The following is a 16,603-nucleotide window of genomic DNA, read 5'->3' as shown; positions in this document are numbered from 1 at the left end:
GTGGCACAAGCCTGTAGTCCCAGCTACTTGGGAGGCTGAGACATGAGAAAGGCTTGAACCTGGGAGGCGAAGGTTGCAGTGAGCCGAGATTGCACAACTGCACTCCAGCCTGGGTGACAAAGCAAGACACTCTCTCAAAAAAAAAAAAAAAAAAAAAAACCACAACAGTCAATATCAACAAATTAAACAAATAAATAACAATGAGGATCCAGATCTTGGTTTCTAATACCCTTAAGTATACAATACATTATTATTCTCTATACTCACCATGCTGTACAATTGATCTCAAGAACTTATTCATCCTAACTGAAACCTTGTATCTTTTGACCAACATCTCCTCATTCCCTGACCTCTGTCCCCCATCTGGCCCCTGGCATTCTTCTACTCTCTGCTTCCATTAATTCAACTATTTTAGATTCCACATATAATTGGAATAATGCAGTATTTGTCCTTTTGTGCCTAGATTATTCCACTTAGCCTAATGTCCTCCAAGTTCATCCATGTTGTTGCAAATGACAGGATTTCCTTCTTTTCTAAGGCTGAAGAGTATTTCATTTTGTGTGGCGTGTGTTTGAGAGCGAGAGAGTGTGTGTGTGCATATGTAACACATTTTCTGTATCCATTCATGCATCGATGGACAGTTTAATTGCATATCTTGGTAATTATTAATAATACTGCAATGAACACGGGAGTGTAGATACCTCTTTGACATACTGATTTCACATTTTTTAGATACATACTCATAAAAGAGTGCTAGAAAATTGAAATTTAATATAAAACAAGATATACACCCAGAAATGGGATTGCTGGATCATATGATAGTTATTTTATAACTATGGTTGCTACTTCGGAGAACATGGTTACTTCCTTGACTCACCAGCAGTATGCATTGACTTTTCTTTTCTTTTCTTTCTTTCTCTCTCTTCCTTTCCTTTTTCTTTTTTTTTTTTTTTTTCTTTTCTTTTCTTTTTTTTTTGAGACAGGGACTTGCTCTTTTACCCAGGCTGGAGTGCAGTCACTCCAGCCTGAAAACTCTGGGCTCAAGGGATCCTCCCACCTCAGCCTTCTGAGTAGTGAGGACTACAGGCGCAGGCCACCAGGCCTGGCTAGTTTTGTTTCTCTTTTTTGTAGAGAGGAGGTCTCCCTTTGTTGCCCAGACTGGTCTCAAACTCCTGGGATCATGTGTTCTTCTCACCTGAGGCTCCTCAGTAGATGGGACTACAGGCGTGCTCACCATATTCGGCTAATTTGTTGTTGTTGTTGTTGTTGTTGTTGTAGCTATGGGATCTCTCTGAATTGTCCACGCTCGTCTTAAACTCCCCTCAAGCGATCCTCTCACCTTGGCCTCCCAAAGTGCTGGGATTACAGGCATGAGCCACTCCACCCATAGTGGCTTTCTATACCCTCAGAAAACAGCTAATTATGTGCGCCTACGGAGTTAATCCGTTTGTACCATCAGGGTAACATTTTCAGCCGTCCTAGTTCTCTGGCAAAACATTTTGGGCCCTCGGTGACTTTTTGCTGAATGGGTGACCCCCTCCCAGTGCAGGGCCATCAGAATCACTGGAGAGCTGAGGGTCTGGGGAGGCGCAGAGAGAAGGCTGAAGGCGGTCTCGCTTTCCTGCAGCAGGAAATGGAACGAGGAGCGCTGCACTCTCCCAGTCCCGGGGAGGACAAGAAAACGCTGCCACCGCGGAGACAGACGCCTACTGCGTGGGCTTTAAATCCAGCGTGGGTGTGGAGCAGCGCTGAGGCTCGATCTTCCGCCCTGCCCCTTAGACGGAGAAGGGAAGGAAGTCGAGGTCAGGAGGGGAGGGAGGGGAAAGGAGGGGCCGGAGGGAAATCGGAAGAGGGAAGGGCCTGGGAGGGAGGGAAAGAGGCCCGGGAGGATACGCCTGACGCTTCGATTGTAGTGGGGCTTCACTTGCTAAGGTGGAAGTGGTTGCGCCGGTGGGTACACTTTTTTGTACGTCTGAAATATTTCATAATTAACATTTGAGGAATTGTTTCTTTTTTGAAACAGGAACTAGCTCTGTCGCCCAGGCTGGAGTGCAGTGGCGCGACCACGGCTCACTGCGGCCTCCAACTCTTGAGCTAAAGGGATCCTCCTGCCTTAGTTTCCTAAGTAGTTATCACTACAGGTTAGGGCCACCAAGCCTGGCTAATGTAAAAAAAAAAAAAAAAAAATCCTCCCGCCTCTGCCTTTGCCTGTGAATTTGCTGGGATTGCAGGACTTAACCGCAGTGCCTGACCTAAGGAATCACTCAACCTCATTCCCGCAGGGATGACCACAGGTGTCCAGGACGTTTCCCTGGTAACTGGACGCGTCTTTGGTTCCCTGGGCTGCTCTCCTCCCGCGGTGACAGCCATTCCCGGGTTGACCTCACTGTGCGCCCTGGAAAGGGTGAGACCGACCTCAGTACCCGACTCGGTTTCCTTGCGGAGAATTTAAACCACATCTGAGGGCCCTGTAGACACTTGTACGTCTTCCCCCCCCCCCCCAATGAGCTTTCTCCAGCCTCTTTCGCAGACCCTGCGAACTTCAGATTCTCCCCTCATCCCGGCGGGTCTGGGGGTCCTCACCCTGACCAGTTGTTGGTGGGCGTGAAGGCCAGCGTCCCCTGGGGCTGGACCCTGTCTAATCCTCGCCTGCCCGGAAAAGGAGTTGGTGGGCATCAATCTCTGCAGCGCGCGAGTAGCAGGGGGTTGGGGAGGCGCATAGGGTAGGGAGGTGGGTGCGGGCCTAAGCTTCTGAGCGCAGCACCCCGCCTCAGGAGGAGCCAAAGAAGATGCCTGCAGCAGGAGTCTCAGGTCCCGCGCCAAGGGCGTTGCCCTGGGGGATTGTCTTGGCCTCTGGGTTCTGGAGATGCGACAAACTAGGCCTGAGACCACGGCTGCAGGGAAAGGCGACCAGTGCACAGAGCCTGTGCCCTATTGCTTTATATATTACTATAAAAATAGCTGTATTGAGCTGTAATCGACGTACATGAAATTGCACTTGTTTAAAGTGTACAAAATGATGGATATCCACCTATGTAGAATCCCTTGAAATCATCACCGCACTTAAGACAATGAGCCTATGGGGAGGGCTGGGTAAGGAGAGAGAGGCAGGAGAGTGAGGCACCTGCTAGTGCAAAATGGAAGGGGGCACCAAAGAAACACCACCTCTCAGTGAACAAGATGCAGAATATTTTAAAATCAAAATTAATGCAAACATTTTTGATGAATGAAATATAAAAATGTTAAATGAAGAACGGATCCAACTTTGCATTTGCCAGGCCCTGTGTCACTCCTCTCACCCCAGTCACACCTGTTGGGATTACAGGCATCAGCCACCATACCCTGCCAATTCTGGGTTTTAAACTGTACTTTATTTATTACTATTCTCTTTTTAAAAAACTGATCAACCATGAACATGCAAAAGTTCTCTGAATGAATGGAACTGTTTTCATAACACACTGTATATTAATAGGCAAATTTTGAAGGTCATTCGATTTGGAATTTTCTTTTTTATAGCACTTCTAATCAGTGTGTGGGACACACCACAGAGGTAGGAAAGACCATTTTTAGTAAATTATCTTCTTAATTGTAGAGAATTTCTGAAAATAAAACTGATGAAATTGTAAATTCTGCTTTTGAGGAGTTCCAAACGACAGATCCATGGTGTCCTATTTGAAGAATTAATGCCCTGGAATGTTCCAGCCTTTGTTGGACACTTGATAACGAGATCCACCAGGGGTCAGGACAAGTGCACTAAGAAAGCCTTCTACTACTCTCCGTCTCTGATTCTTCGGACCATCCAGTCTTGCTGGCAGAGAGGTCAGAGATGGCTCTGTTGTACCCATAGGAACATGCAACAGTTGTGGAAGGAGTGATTACATTCTCCTCAGATGACAACACAGTTCTCTTGCTTGTTTTCAGCTTGACACCCAATAAAGGCATCCATCACCTGGACCCTGCAGATGGCAGTTGTGTGGCACTCCATGTCCCAGCTCTACATGCCCACTGTGTTTCACATCTGGAGACAGAACATTTTTGTTGCCGTTTTAACTCACAGCCTGTGCTCCCAGAGTGAGAAGACAAGGCACGGGGCTCCTTGCCATCTTCCAACAAACATCTGGATTGTTTTTATTTATTCAATAGTGTTGAGACTAAATTCCAAGTAAGACACAATTATTGGACCAGATTAAAAAAAAAAAAAAAAAACAGAACAAAACAAAAAACCCACTATCGGGGTGCCCAGGTAAGAACTGTGTGATTTTGGGGGTAGTGGGGAAGATAGACCAAAAAAAAATACCCCAAAACAAAAAACCACAAACTATATTTCCTATGCTCCAAAGCAGATAGATATGGCTTGTTCCCAAGGCCTGGCCAATGGAATATTGGAAGGTAATGTGTATAATTTTCATATTGTGCCCTTGAAAAGAGTGTGAATTCCTTTCTGCTGGCTGAAATGTGGACGAGATGCCAGATTCTGGTACAGTCATCTTGGAGCAAAAGATGGTGTGGTAAATTGAAATATTGTTTGGTAAGGTTGATGTCCCTATGCAGAAGTAGATCATATTCTGTGTCCCATTGGTGTCAGGCTTGGCAATGTGACATGTTATGATCAATGAAATATAAGCAGGCGTAACGTGTGTTACTTCCAAGAAGAATTCTGAAGAGCCATTGAGTGTTTCTGCCATGTTCTTTTTTCTTCCTGGTATAAGATAGGCAATGACCCAGATGTGGCTGCTTTGTCTGGGTCCTGGAATGAAAACAATGAAGAGTAGAGCCAAATGGGATCCACAACAGACATGTCGTTTAAGAAAGAAATTAACATTTGTTATTTTTAAACAGTCACGGAAACTTTGGGGATAATTTGTTACCACGGCAAAATCTGGCTAGTTCTGATTTATACAGAAATTGGTGCTTAGAGGGGGATGCTGCATAACAAAATAACTTAAATTGTGGCTTTTGTTCCAGGGCTGAGTGGTGAGCAATGAGGAAAATATTATTGGAGGCTGGGAAGACAGCAACCCCTGTTTTGTAGTAGTGAAAGACTGGACAAAGCAGTCACCTTTAATAACTTAGAATGAAGATAATGTATTAAATGAGCCTGTGGATTTGAGTGAAGAAGTAAGGAAACAGATTCTAGTAATATAGTTTGATTGCTAATAGGTAGGGTAATACAAAAGGTGGGAGGAACAATAAGCTTGGAAAAGCACTAAACTCTCTGCAAGCAGGAAGGGAAGAAAATGGTCTACACATTTTTGGACTTTTAGAATAAGAAGTTGCAAATATTTCTTTTCTTCAACTAATAAAAAATCTGAGAATGTCTTTGGGTAACAAAGACAGAAATTCAAACTCAGTGTTTGGCAAAGAGGCAGTTAATAAGTAGCTATTAAACCTATGGTGGAAACCTCTGAATCAACTAAGATGTCAGTCAATAAATCCTTTCAGTGGACAAAATTGCTCAGAGAAAAGAGCTTGAGTGCATTGCTTTCTGATGAAAGCCTGCTAATTCAAGGTAATATAATTAAATCTAAAGAGAAAAGCACGTCTCAAAAATATTGAATTGTATTAGCACACAGAGTTAACTGGGCCCATACAGATTTGAAAAAAAAACCAACAAGATGTTTTTGATAAAGTTAAATTGCCAAGGAGCCAGACCTAGATTTTTAAAATCCAGAAAGCAAAAACTGTGATGCTTTGAGACCTAACACAGCCCTTGGACTCCAACATTCTTTGGGCAAGCAGTAGGTTGAGACAGATGGTGAGCTCTAAAGGAAGGTATAGTCCCCAGTTCCTGCTTTAAATGTGGTTGAAGAAAATAATAGAAAAGGGAAACCTTCCACTTTAAAAGTGGAAGAAGGGCGACTGAGCGAGACTCTGTCTCAAAAAAAAAAGTGGAAAAAGTTAATGACACCCTCCTGAAAGTGAAAGCAGGAACCATGGGTTCTATTCAAAAGATACTGAATTCCTAGCCAGAGCAATTAGGCAAGAAAAAGAAATAAAAGGCACCCAAATTGGAAAGGACAAAATGAAATTATCTGTGTTTGCAGATGTCATGATATTATATACAGAAAATATTGCGGGATCGGGCCAGCAGCCCACAATGCAATGGGGCTCTTTCTTTGTTCCCAGACAGATCGGCAGGTCAAGAAATAAAAGACACACATGAGATAGTGAAAGCTGGGTCCAGGGGAGTCACTGCTTTCTGGTCCTGTGATGCTGCCAATGCACTGGATATGCCAGCATTTATTATTAAGTTTAGTGAGGGCAGCGGTAGGTTAGTGAGGGATTTAGGTCATTTGATTATGAGGTGAGATGGTCACATGGGGATGAAGTAATTCTTTAACAGTATGCAAAAGTGCAATATACAGAGATAAGAAGTTAGAATATAGTGTGTGCATCAGCAATTTTTAACAGAGCCTTAAAACAGAAACACAGTCTATTCATAACCTATGTTTAGCAAGATATTAATCAGCAGTAACAGTTGCAGCAAAAGCTGGCTGCAAACAATCAATAGAAACAGGACGTGAAGCTAGACAACTGGTTAGACCACAAATTCTCAGACGGGAGTATGCCTTAACCCTAAAGATACCTAGAAGAGCCATGGCAAGATAAGGGTGTTTATAACCCTAGCTTATTCATATGAACAGGCACCCTCATGTGTCCGTTTATAGGCTCTCCACAGGAGTCGCATTCCATTCCCAGGGCTATGAACATCTGCTTTTCTGGGATAGGAATCTTGGTGATGTGAAACCTCCCTGACTACATGTCCGTTTATAGGTTTTCTGCAGGGGAAGCACATCATGCACTGTTGGCTCATTCTGGCAGCCCAATATTGCATTGTCTTTACACAATCCTGCATGCAATTTTATATTTACAATAATCAGGAGCATTTCATCTTTTATTCCGTAGCAACGGTTTCAGGGGGTTTCCCTTCAAGAAAACCCTAAAAACTCCACAGGAACTGTTAGAACCAATTAACAAATTCAGTAAAGTTGCAAGGTACAAAACCAATAATGCAAAAATCAGCAACGTTTCTGTCCGATAACAACTATGCAAAATAGAAATCAGCCAGTCATGGTGACTCACACCTGTAATGCCAGCACTTTGGGAGGCTGTGGTGGGTGGATCACTTGAGGTCAGGAGTTTGAGACCAGCTTGGCCAACATGGTAAAACCCTATCTCTACTAAAAATACAAAAATTTGCTGGGCATGGTGGTGGACACCTGTAATCCTACCTACTCAGGAGGTTGAGATGGGAGAATCACTTGAACCCAAGAGGTGGAGGTTGCAGTGAGCCAAGATCAAGCCACTGCACTCCAGCTTGGGTGACAAAGTGAGACTCTGTCTCAAAAAAAAAAAAAAAAAAAAAAAAAAGGAAAGAAAAGAAATCAAGAAAACCAATCCCATTTACAACAGCTACAAAAAAAAAAATAAGTTGAACAAAGGGAGTGAAAGATCTGTACATTAAAAATTATAAAACATTGATGAAAGAAATTGAAGAAGACACTAATAAATGAAATGATATCCCATGATCATGGATTGGAAGAATTAATATTGTTGAAATGTTTATTCCACCCAAAGTGAACTACAGATTCACTACAAATTCTATCCAAATTCCAAGGACATTTCCCACAGAAATAGAAAAATAGTCTTAAAATTTCTATAGAACCACAAAAGACCCCAAATAGCCTAAGCAATCTTGAGTAAGAAGAACAAAGCAGGAGACTTTACACTACCTGATTTCCAAACGTAGTACAAAGCTATAGTAATCAAAACAGCATGGTACTGGCATAAGGAGAGTCATATAGACCAATTAAACAGAATAGAGATCCCAGAAATAAATACATACATTCATAGGCCAAACAACCTTGAAAAAGATACCTTGAACATACATGGTGAAAGGATACTCTTTTCAATAAATAGTGTTGGGAAAACTGGATATCCAATGCAGAAGAATGAAATTGGGTCTTTATCTCTTACCATATAAAAATAAACTCAAAATTGATTAAAGACTTACATGTAAAAGCTGAAACTGTAAAACCACTGGCAGAAAACCCAAAAGATAATTTATTGATGTTGGTCTTGGCAATGAATATTTAGAATATGACCCCAAAAGTACAGACAACAAAAGCAAAAAAAGACATATGAATGACACAAAACTAAAAAGTTTTGCACAGCAAAGGAAATTATCAAAAGAATGGAGACAATCTACAGAAGGAGAGAAAATATTTGCAAACCATACATCTACTAAGGGGTTAGTATCTAAAGTATAAAAAGAACTCAAACAATTCAATAGCAAGGAAACAAATAATTCAATTTAAAAATGAGCAAAGGATCTGAGTAGACAAATATCTCAAAATAAGACATTTCAATGGCCAATAGGTATATGAAAAAGTGTTCAATATTACTAATAATCAAGGAAATATTAATTAAAAACACAAAGAGGTATCATCTCATACCCATATAGCTATTACTAAAAAGACAAAAGATAAGTGTTGGCAAGGATGTGGAGAAAAGCGAGTATCTGCACACTGTTGGTGGGAACTTAAATTAGTGCAGCCATTAGAGAAAACAATATGGCGGTTCCTCAAAAAATTAAAAATAGGCCAGGCTAAGTGATTCACACCTGTAATCCCAGTACTTTCGGAGGCTAAGGCAGGAAGACCACTTGAAGCCAGGAATCTGAGACCAACCTGGGCAACATAACAAGATCTTATCTCTACAAAACATTTTTTAAAATTACCTGGGCATGGTGGCATGAGCCTGTGTTCCCAGCTGCTCTGCAGGCTGAGGCGGGAGGGTCACTTGGGCTCAGAAGTTTGAGGCTGCAATGATCTAGGATGCCACCACTGCACTTTAGCCTGGGCAACAGAGTGAAATTGAATTTCTAAAAATAATTAAAAATAAACATAACCGTCATATGATCCAGCAATCCTATTTCTGGGTGTATGTCTAAAAGATATGAGATCAGTAGGCCAATGAGGTATCTACAATCTCATGTTTGTTGTAGCATTATTAATAATTGCCAAGATATGGAATTAACCAAACCGTCCATTGATGCATGAATGGTTAAAGAAAGTATGACACACAAACACACACACACACACACACACACACACACACACACACACGGGAATACTATTCCGCCTTAGAAAAGAAGAAAATTCTGTCATCTGCAACAACGTGGATGAACCTGAAGGACATTATGCTAAGTGAAATCAGCCAGCCATAGAAGGACGACTACCACGTGATTCCACTTACATGTGGAATCTAAAAAAGTCGAATTCATAGAAGCAAAGAAAGAATGCCAAGGGCTGGATGGTGGACAGAGGTTGGAGCACGGGGAAATGTTGGTCAAGTGGTCAAAAGTTTCAGTTACACAAAATGAATAAGTTCTGGACATCTATTGTACAGCATGGCAACTACAAGGAATAATAATGTATTGTATACTTAAAAATTCCGAAGAGAGTAGAAATTAATTGTTCTTATCACAAAACATACCTATGTGAGGTGATAGATATGTTAATTAGCTGGGTTTAATCATTCCACAGTGTATAAATGTATCAAAACATCATGTTGTACACTGTGAATATATACAATTTTATTTGTCAATCATACCTCAGTAAGGCTGGAGTGAAATGGAGGAAAAAGCCATCGGGAACCACTGACTAGAATCAGAACCACTCAGAGAACAGTCCCCACCCCTGGGTAACAGTGCCTCACAGTGTCTGCCCAGCAGCATTTCAAAATTTCTATGGACCAGGGACTATTCTGTGCCTCCCATTCTTCCCCTTCCCAGATGAGAGGTGATTTTTTTTTTTTTTTTTTTTTGAGACAGGGTCTCACTCTGTTGCCCAGGCTGGAGTGCCATTGTGCAATATCCATCCCACCTCAGCTTCCTGAGTAGCTGCGATCACAGGCATACACAACCATGCCTGATAATTTTTGTAATATTTTTTAGAGACAAGGTTTTGCCATGTTGCCCAGGCTGGTCTCAACTTCCCATACTTAAGGGATCCATCTGCCTTGGCCTCTCAAAGTGCCGAGATTATAGGCATAAGCCACCACTCCTGGCCTATCAAATGAGAGGATTATTAAATGTTATTCTGTTACTATTTATTTCAATATTGTATAAATATTTCACTATTGTACTATTTATTTCACATATGTATATTGTGTGTATGCATGATAACTTGTATTTTTAAGTCATACATCTCCAAAGGAGTCATACCCAGGCCTGATAGAAGGACCACCACATGATCTGGACTTTGTCTATGATGGGGCATCGCATTGGAATGGAATTTTTGTTATTTCTCTAAGGAAGGAAAGGTATATAAAAGGAATAAAAGTGATTATTTGTGAGTAAGTATTCTTCATAGTTTTTTTTTTTCTTAAGAGACATGTTGCCCAGGCTGGACTTAAACTCTTGGGCTCAAGCAATCTTCCTGCCTCAGTCTTCTGAGTAGCTGGGACTATAGGCATGGGCCACTATGCCTGGCTGACTGTATTTGTTCCCAAAATATTTTCTTACACTCTTAGGATTACACTTCCTACTCCACTGCAATCAAGCTGGGCCATGTGATTTGTTTTGGCCAAATAAATGTGAGTAGAAATGATGTGTGCTACCCTGAACAAGAGCTTTCAGAGCCACTATTTAGATTCTCCATACACTTGTTTCTTTCTGCCTCAAGACTGACAATGTCTCAGACAGGGACCTTCTGTCAACCTGGATCCCCATGTGAGGAGGAATGTAGCCCTGCTCAGGGCCCAGTTGTGAACTTTCTGGGAAGGGATTGTGACCCCAGGCAAGGTGGCTCTGCAGTTGAGGCAGATTTCAAAGGAACTGACACTTTCAGGCTGTTTGCTGAGCGCCCTCTCCATATCTGGGTAGCAAGTACTTTAAAAGGGGATCTAGGGAGTGCATCCCCACGTCTATCACACTCCATTCTCCTACAGCCTTTTATTTTCTTTTGCATAAGGCTGTAAATACCTCATTCCCCAAAATGTACTTCTTAGCTATTTCCCTGTTCAAGGCATTGATCACATTTACATGTATATGATTTGGTTCTGAACACCAGGATGAACTTCTCCTTGTTTTTTTGGGAATCTATATGACCAACAACTCCACAGCACCTGTTTCCTCTTTCTCTTACTTCTAGATTTGACACAAGGGGCAATGGAGGGAGGGTCCAGACATTTGTTTAACTTATTCTACTTCATAGGAGAAAAAATTAGTTATTTGAAATTGGAATGTATCTAAATTCTCCAGGTATCAGTGTCACTGAGATATTTAGTACCCACTAATATTGTCTGAGCTCTCATTATGTGTAAATAGACAAAGGTTTTTGTTTTTTAAACCTAGCTTCTTTCTATTAAGATTTCTGAGAATTCCAGGAACACTTCTACGTTCCACAGATCTGTCCTGGTAGTCTCCGGCCACTTCTTGCAATAAAGTGCTGTACCAATGCCTCTGATAGTTTCTAGTTGGCTTGACATAATGGCTTTTCTAAGCTTCTGCTCCTCTATGCTCCTCTGTATCCCAAGCATGGAAAGAAGTCACATCTTTCATTTCACAAATTAACAGTCAACACCTGGTCCAACAAAGCTAAGTAAAGCTTTGAGCATAGTGAAAGGCAAATATTTACATTATATATTAGCAGGAGGCTGAGGTGGGAGGATCATATGAGGCCAGCCTGGGCAGCATAGCAATACCCACCCCCCAGAAGACAAAAACAAAATATTATCTGGGTGTGGTGGTGTGCTCCTGCAGTCCTAGCTATTCTAGAGGCTGAGGCAAGAGGATCGCTTGATTCTTGGAGTTCAAGGTTGTAGTGAGTGATAATCGTGTCACTGCATCCTAGCCTGGGCATTAGAGTAAGACCCCATCTCTAACAAAATAATAATAAAACAATCAAAAGTTTAAAATTGGGTATTGGATGTCAGTGTGCCCAGAGTCCTTTGACAACAGATGATCCTGATGGCCTTCTCTTGCCTTGTCCCTGTGCCTCCTTCTACCATTTTTCTTCCTGAGACATTTGAAAATAAGTAGCAGACAGGGTTCCCATTTACCTCTAAATATTTCAGTAGGCATTTCCTTAAAAGACATTTATAGTACCATCATCAAAATCAGTAAATTAGCCCCGATAGTATTATCTAATCTGTAGACTTTATTGAATTTTATCAGTTGTGCCACAAATGTCTTATGGCAAATAAGAAAAAATTCTGGTCTAGATTTGATCTAATACCACGCGTTGTATTGAGCTTTCTTTTCTTTTAAGTCTCATTTAATCTGGAGATGTTAATCAGTCTTTGTCATATGTTTGCTGCTATTGAAGAGGATTGGCCTATTATTTTGCAGAGTATCTGATTTGGGGTCATTTCATGTGTTCTTATGATTAGATTCAGGTTATGCATTTTTGGCAAGAATTCCATAGAAGGGCGATTATGGGCCGGGCGCGGTGGCTCAAGCCTGTAATCCCAGCACTTTGGGAGGCCGAGACGGGTAGATCACGAGGTCAGGAGATCGAGACCATCCTGGCTAACACGGTGAAACCCCGTCTCTACTAAAAAATACAAAAAACTAGCCGGGCGAGGTGGCGGGCGCCTGTAGTCCCAGCTACTCGGGAGGCTGAGGCAGGAGAATGGCGGGAACCCGGGAGGCGGAGCTTGCAGTGAGCTGAGATCCGGCCACAGCACTCCAGCCTGGGCGACAGAGTGAGACTCCGTCTCAAAAAAAAAAAAAAAAAAAAAAAAAAAAAGAAGGGCGATTATGGTTCTCAGTTCATGGTATTAGAAGGCATTTGACAGTGATTAGTTCCGTTCCTGATGATGTTAACTCTGATCATTTGGATAAAGTGGCGTCTGCCAGGTTTCCCCACTGTGCAGTTACAATTTGCTCTTTGCAATTAATAGATTTCTTTTTTATTCTCATTTAAGAAAGAGTTTCTTTAACACATTGAAAAAATCACACAAGCTCACCAGCAATGGACCCAAACCAAGAAGTAATACCTGATGTATCCAAAAAAGAATTCAGGAGGTTAGTTATCAAGCTAATCAGCAGGCACCAGAAAAAGGCAAAGCCCAATGCAAGGAAATCCAAAAAATGATACAAGAAGTGAAGGGAGAAATATTTAAGGAAAAATGTAAATAAAAAACAATAAAAGCTTCAGGAAACGACGTTCCTGAAACACTTCTAGAAATGCAAAGTGCTCTGGAAAGTCTCAGCAATGGAATTGAACAAGTGGAAGAAAGAAATTCAGAGCTCGAATACAAAGTCTTTGAATTAACCCAATCCAACAAAGACAAAAAAAGAAAATATGAACAAAGCCTCCAAGAAGTCTAAGATTATGTTAATCCCAGCACTTTGGGAGGCTGAGGTGGGCGGATCACGAGGTCAGGAGATTGAGATCATCCTGGCTAATACAGTGAAAACCTGTCTGTACTAAAAATACAAAAAATTAGCTGGGGGTGGTGGCGTGTGCCTGTGGTCCCAGCTACTAGGGAGGCTGAAGCAGGAGAATGGTGTGAACCCGTGAGGCGGAACTTGCAGTGAGCCGAGATCGCACCACAGCATTCCAGCCTGGGAGACAGAGGGAGACTCTGTCTCCAAAAAAAAAAAAAAAAAAGCTCCTAGATCTTATAAATGAATTCAGTAAAGTTTCAGGATACAAAGTCAATGTACATAAACCTGTAGCACTGCTGCACACCAACGGTGACCAAGCTGAGAATCAAATCAAGAACTCAACCCCCTTTAAAACAGTTGCCAAAAAAAAAAAAAGTTAAATACTTAGGAATATACCTAACCAAAGAAGTGAAAGATCTCTACAAGGAAAACTATATAACACTGCTGAAAGTAATCATCGATGATACAAACAAATGGAAACACATTCCATGCTCATGGATGGGTATCATTCAATATTATGAAAATGATTACTTTACCTAAAGCAATCTACAGATTCAATGCAATTCTCTTCAAAATACCATCATCGTCCTTCACAGAACTAGAAAAAACAATCCTAAAATTCATATGAAATAGAAAAAGAGCACACATAGCCAAAGCAAAACTAAGCAAGAAGAACAAATCTGGAGGCACCACATTACCCGACTTCAAACTATACTGGTATAAAAATAGGAACGTAGACCAATGGAACAGAATAGAGAACCCAGAAATAAAGCCAAATACTTACAGCCAACCAATCTTTGACAAAGCAAACAAAACATGAAGTAGGGAAAGGACACCCTATTCAAGAGATGAGGCCAGGATAATTGGCAAGCCACATGCAGAAGAAAGAAACTGGGTCCTCATCTCTCACCTTATATAAAAATCAACTAAAGATGGATCAAAGACCTAAATCTAGGACCTGAAACCATAAGAATTCTAGAAGATAACATCAGAAAAACTCTTCTATACATTGGCTTAGGCAAATAATTTATGATCAAGAACCCAAAAACAAATGCAACAAAATAAAAAATAGATGGGACTTAAAGTAAAAGGCTTCTGCACAGCAAAAGAAATAATCATCAGAGTAAACAGACAACCCAGAGTTGGAGAAAACATTTGCAAACTATGCATCCAACAAAGGACTAATATCCAGAATCTACAAGGAACTCAAAAAAATTAGCAAGAAAAAAAATCCCATCGAAAAGTGGGCAAAGGACATAAACAAACAATTCTCAAAAGAAGATATATAATGAAAAACAAACATATGAAAAAATGCTCAACATCACTAATGATCAGGGAAATGCAAGTCAAAACCACAATGTGATCCCACCTTACCATTCTTATTTCTGCAAGAATGGCCATAATTTAAAAATAAAAAAAAAAATAGATGTTGGTATGGATGTGGTGAAAAGGGAACACTTTTACATTTCCAATGGGAATATAAACTAGTACAACCACTATGAAAACAGTATGGAGGTTCCCTAAAAAACTAAAAGGATAGATATACCATTTGATCCAGCAATCCCACTACCTAATATCTGTCCAGAGAAAAATAAATCATTATATGAAAAAGACACTTGCGCACACATGTTTCTAGCAGGAGAACTTGAAATTGCAAAAATATCGAACCAGCCTAAATGCCCATCAACCAACAAGTGAATAAAGAAAATGTGGTATATATATCCCATTGAAAAGTGGGAAAAGGACATAAATATACAATTCTCAAAAGAAGATATACAATGGCCAAGAAACGTATGAAAAAATGCTCAACATCACTAACGATCAGGGAAATGCACATCAAAACCACAATGTGATACCAGCTCACCATTCTTAGTCCTGCAAGAATGGCCATAATTTAAAAATTTTAAAAAAAGTAGATGTTGGCATATATATACACATGTGTATATATATGAGTTACATATATATTATATACATACTATGGAATATGACTCAGCCATAAAAAGGAACAAAATAATGGCCTTTGCAGCAACCTGGATGGAGTTGGAGACCATTATTCTATGTGCAATAACTCAAGAATGAAAAGCCAAATATCATATGTTTTCACTTATAAATAGGAGCTAAGCTATTAGGACACAAAGGCACAAGAATGTTACAATGGAATTTGGGGATTTGTGGGGAAGAATGAGGGTGGTGAGGGATAAAAGGCTCCACACTGGGTACAATGAACACTGCCCGGATGATGGCTGCACCAGTAATTCAGAAATCACCACTAAAGAACTTATCCATGTAACCAAAAACCACAATAGTTCCGTAGAAAACTATTGAAATGAAATTAAAAAAATAATTTGTCCAAATCCATAGAACGTACAACACTGAGAGAGAAACCTAATGTAAAGTATGGACTTTGGGTGATAATGATATGTCAATGTAGGTTCATCAATTGTAACAAATGTATCACTCTGGTAAAGATGTTGACTAAGAAGTAGAGGGTTGGCGGCAGAGTCTGCATGTGCTGGGCAGGGTGTGTACTGGAACTCTGTACTTCCCCTCAATTTTGCTGGGAATCTAAGATTGCTCTAAAAAATAAAAGTCTATTTTTTTAAAAATGAAAAATAATAAAAGATAAATGAGAAGATAGTTCATGGATTTTCAGTGTATATATAATTGGAGTCCGTCAAAGAGTCCATCAAAATAAAGCACTAGAATGGAGCAAATATTTAAAGTGGTAATTGAATAAAATGTGTTCAAACTAAAAGAACACCCGAATCTATATATCCTAGAGCCCTACCATGTGTCTGAGAAGCTTAACACTGAGTAGTCAACACTGGGACATAACCCAAAATATACTTGTCGGAATGCAAAAACAGACTCCATTGGCAGTCACACAAAAAGACTGAGTCATTTATAAGAAAAAGAGCATCAGCCCCTCTCTGTAATCCCAGCAATTTGTGAGGCTGAGGTGGGTGAATCACTTGAGCCCAGAAGTTTGAGCCCAGCCTGGGCAACATGGGGAGACCTCGTCTCTAAAATAAGTACAAAAATTAGCTGGGGATGGTGGTGTCTGCCTGTAGTCTCAGCTACTCAGGAGGCTGGGGTGGGAGGATCATTTGAGCCTGGGAAGTTGAGGCTGCAGTGAGCTGAGATCACACCACTGTACTCCAGTCTGGGTTACGGAGCAAGACCCTGCCTCAAAAGAAAAAAAAG

The 16,603-nt window shown here is 40.8% G+C and overlaps 1 long non-coding RNA gene across 1 annotated transcript; it reads left to right on the top strand.

Annotated features, from left to right (window-relative positions):
* The first annotated feature begins 1,847 nt into the window (after window positions 1–1,847).
* On the top strand, window positions 1,848–5,898 carry LOC110741596. Its single transcript, XR_002518060.2, has 2 exons — window positions 1,848–3,819; window positions 3,922–5,898. It is a non-coding gene; the product is annotated as an uncharacterized LOC110741596 (long non-coding RNA).
* Window positions 5,899–16,603: the final 10,705 nt, after the last annotated feature.

The sequence above is a fragment of the Papio anubis genome, chromosome 17 (assembly GCF_008728515.1).
Source record: "Papio anubis isolate 15944 chromosome 17, Panubis1.0, whole genome shotgun sequence".
Taxonomy (NCBI): Eukaryota; Metazoa; Chordata; class Mammalia; order Primates; family Cercopithecidae; genus Papio; species Papio anubis.
This window is presented reverse-complemented; position numbering and strand designations above follow the sequence as displayed.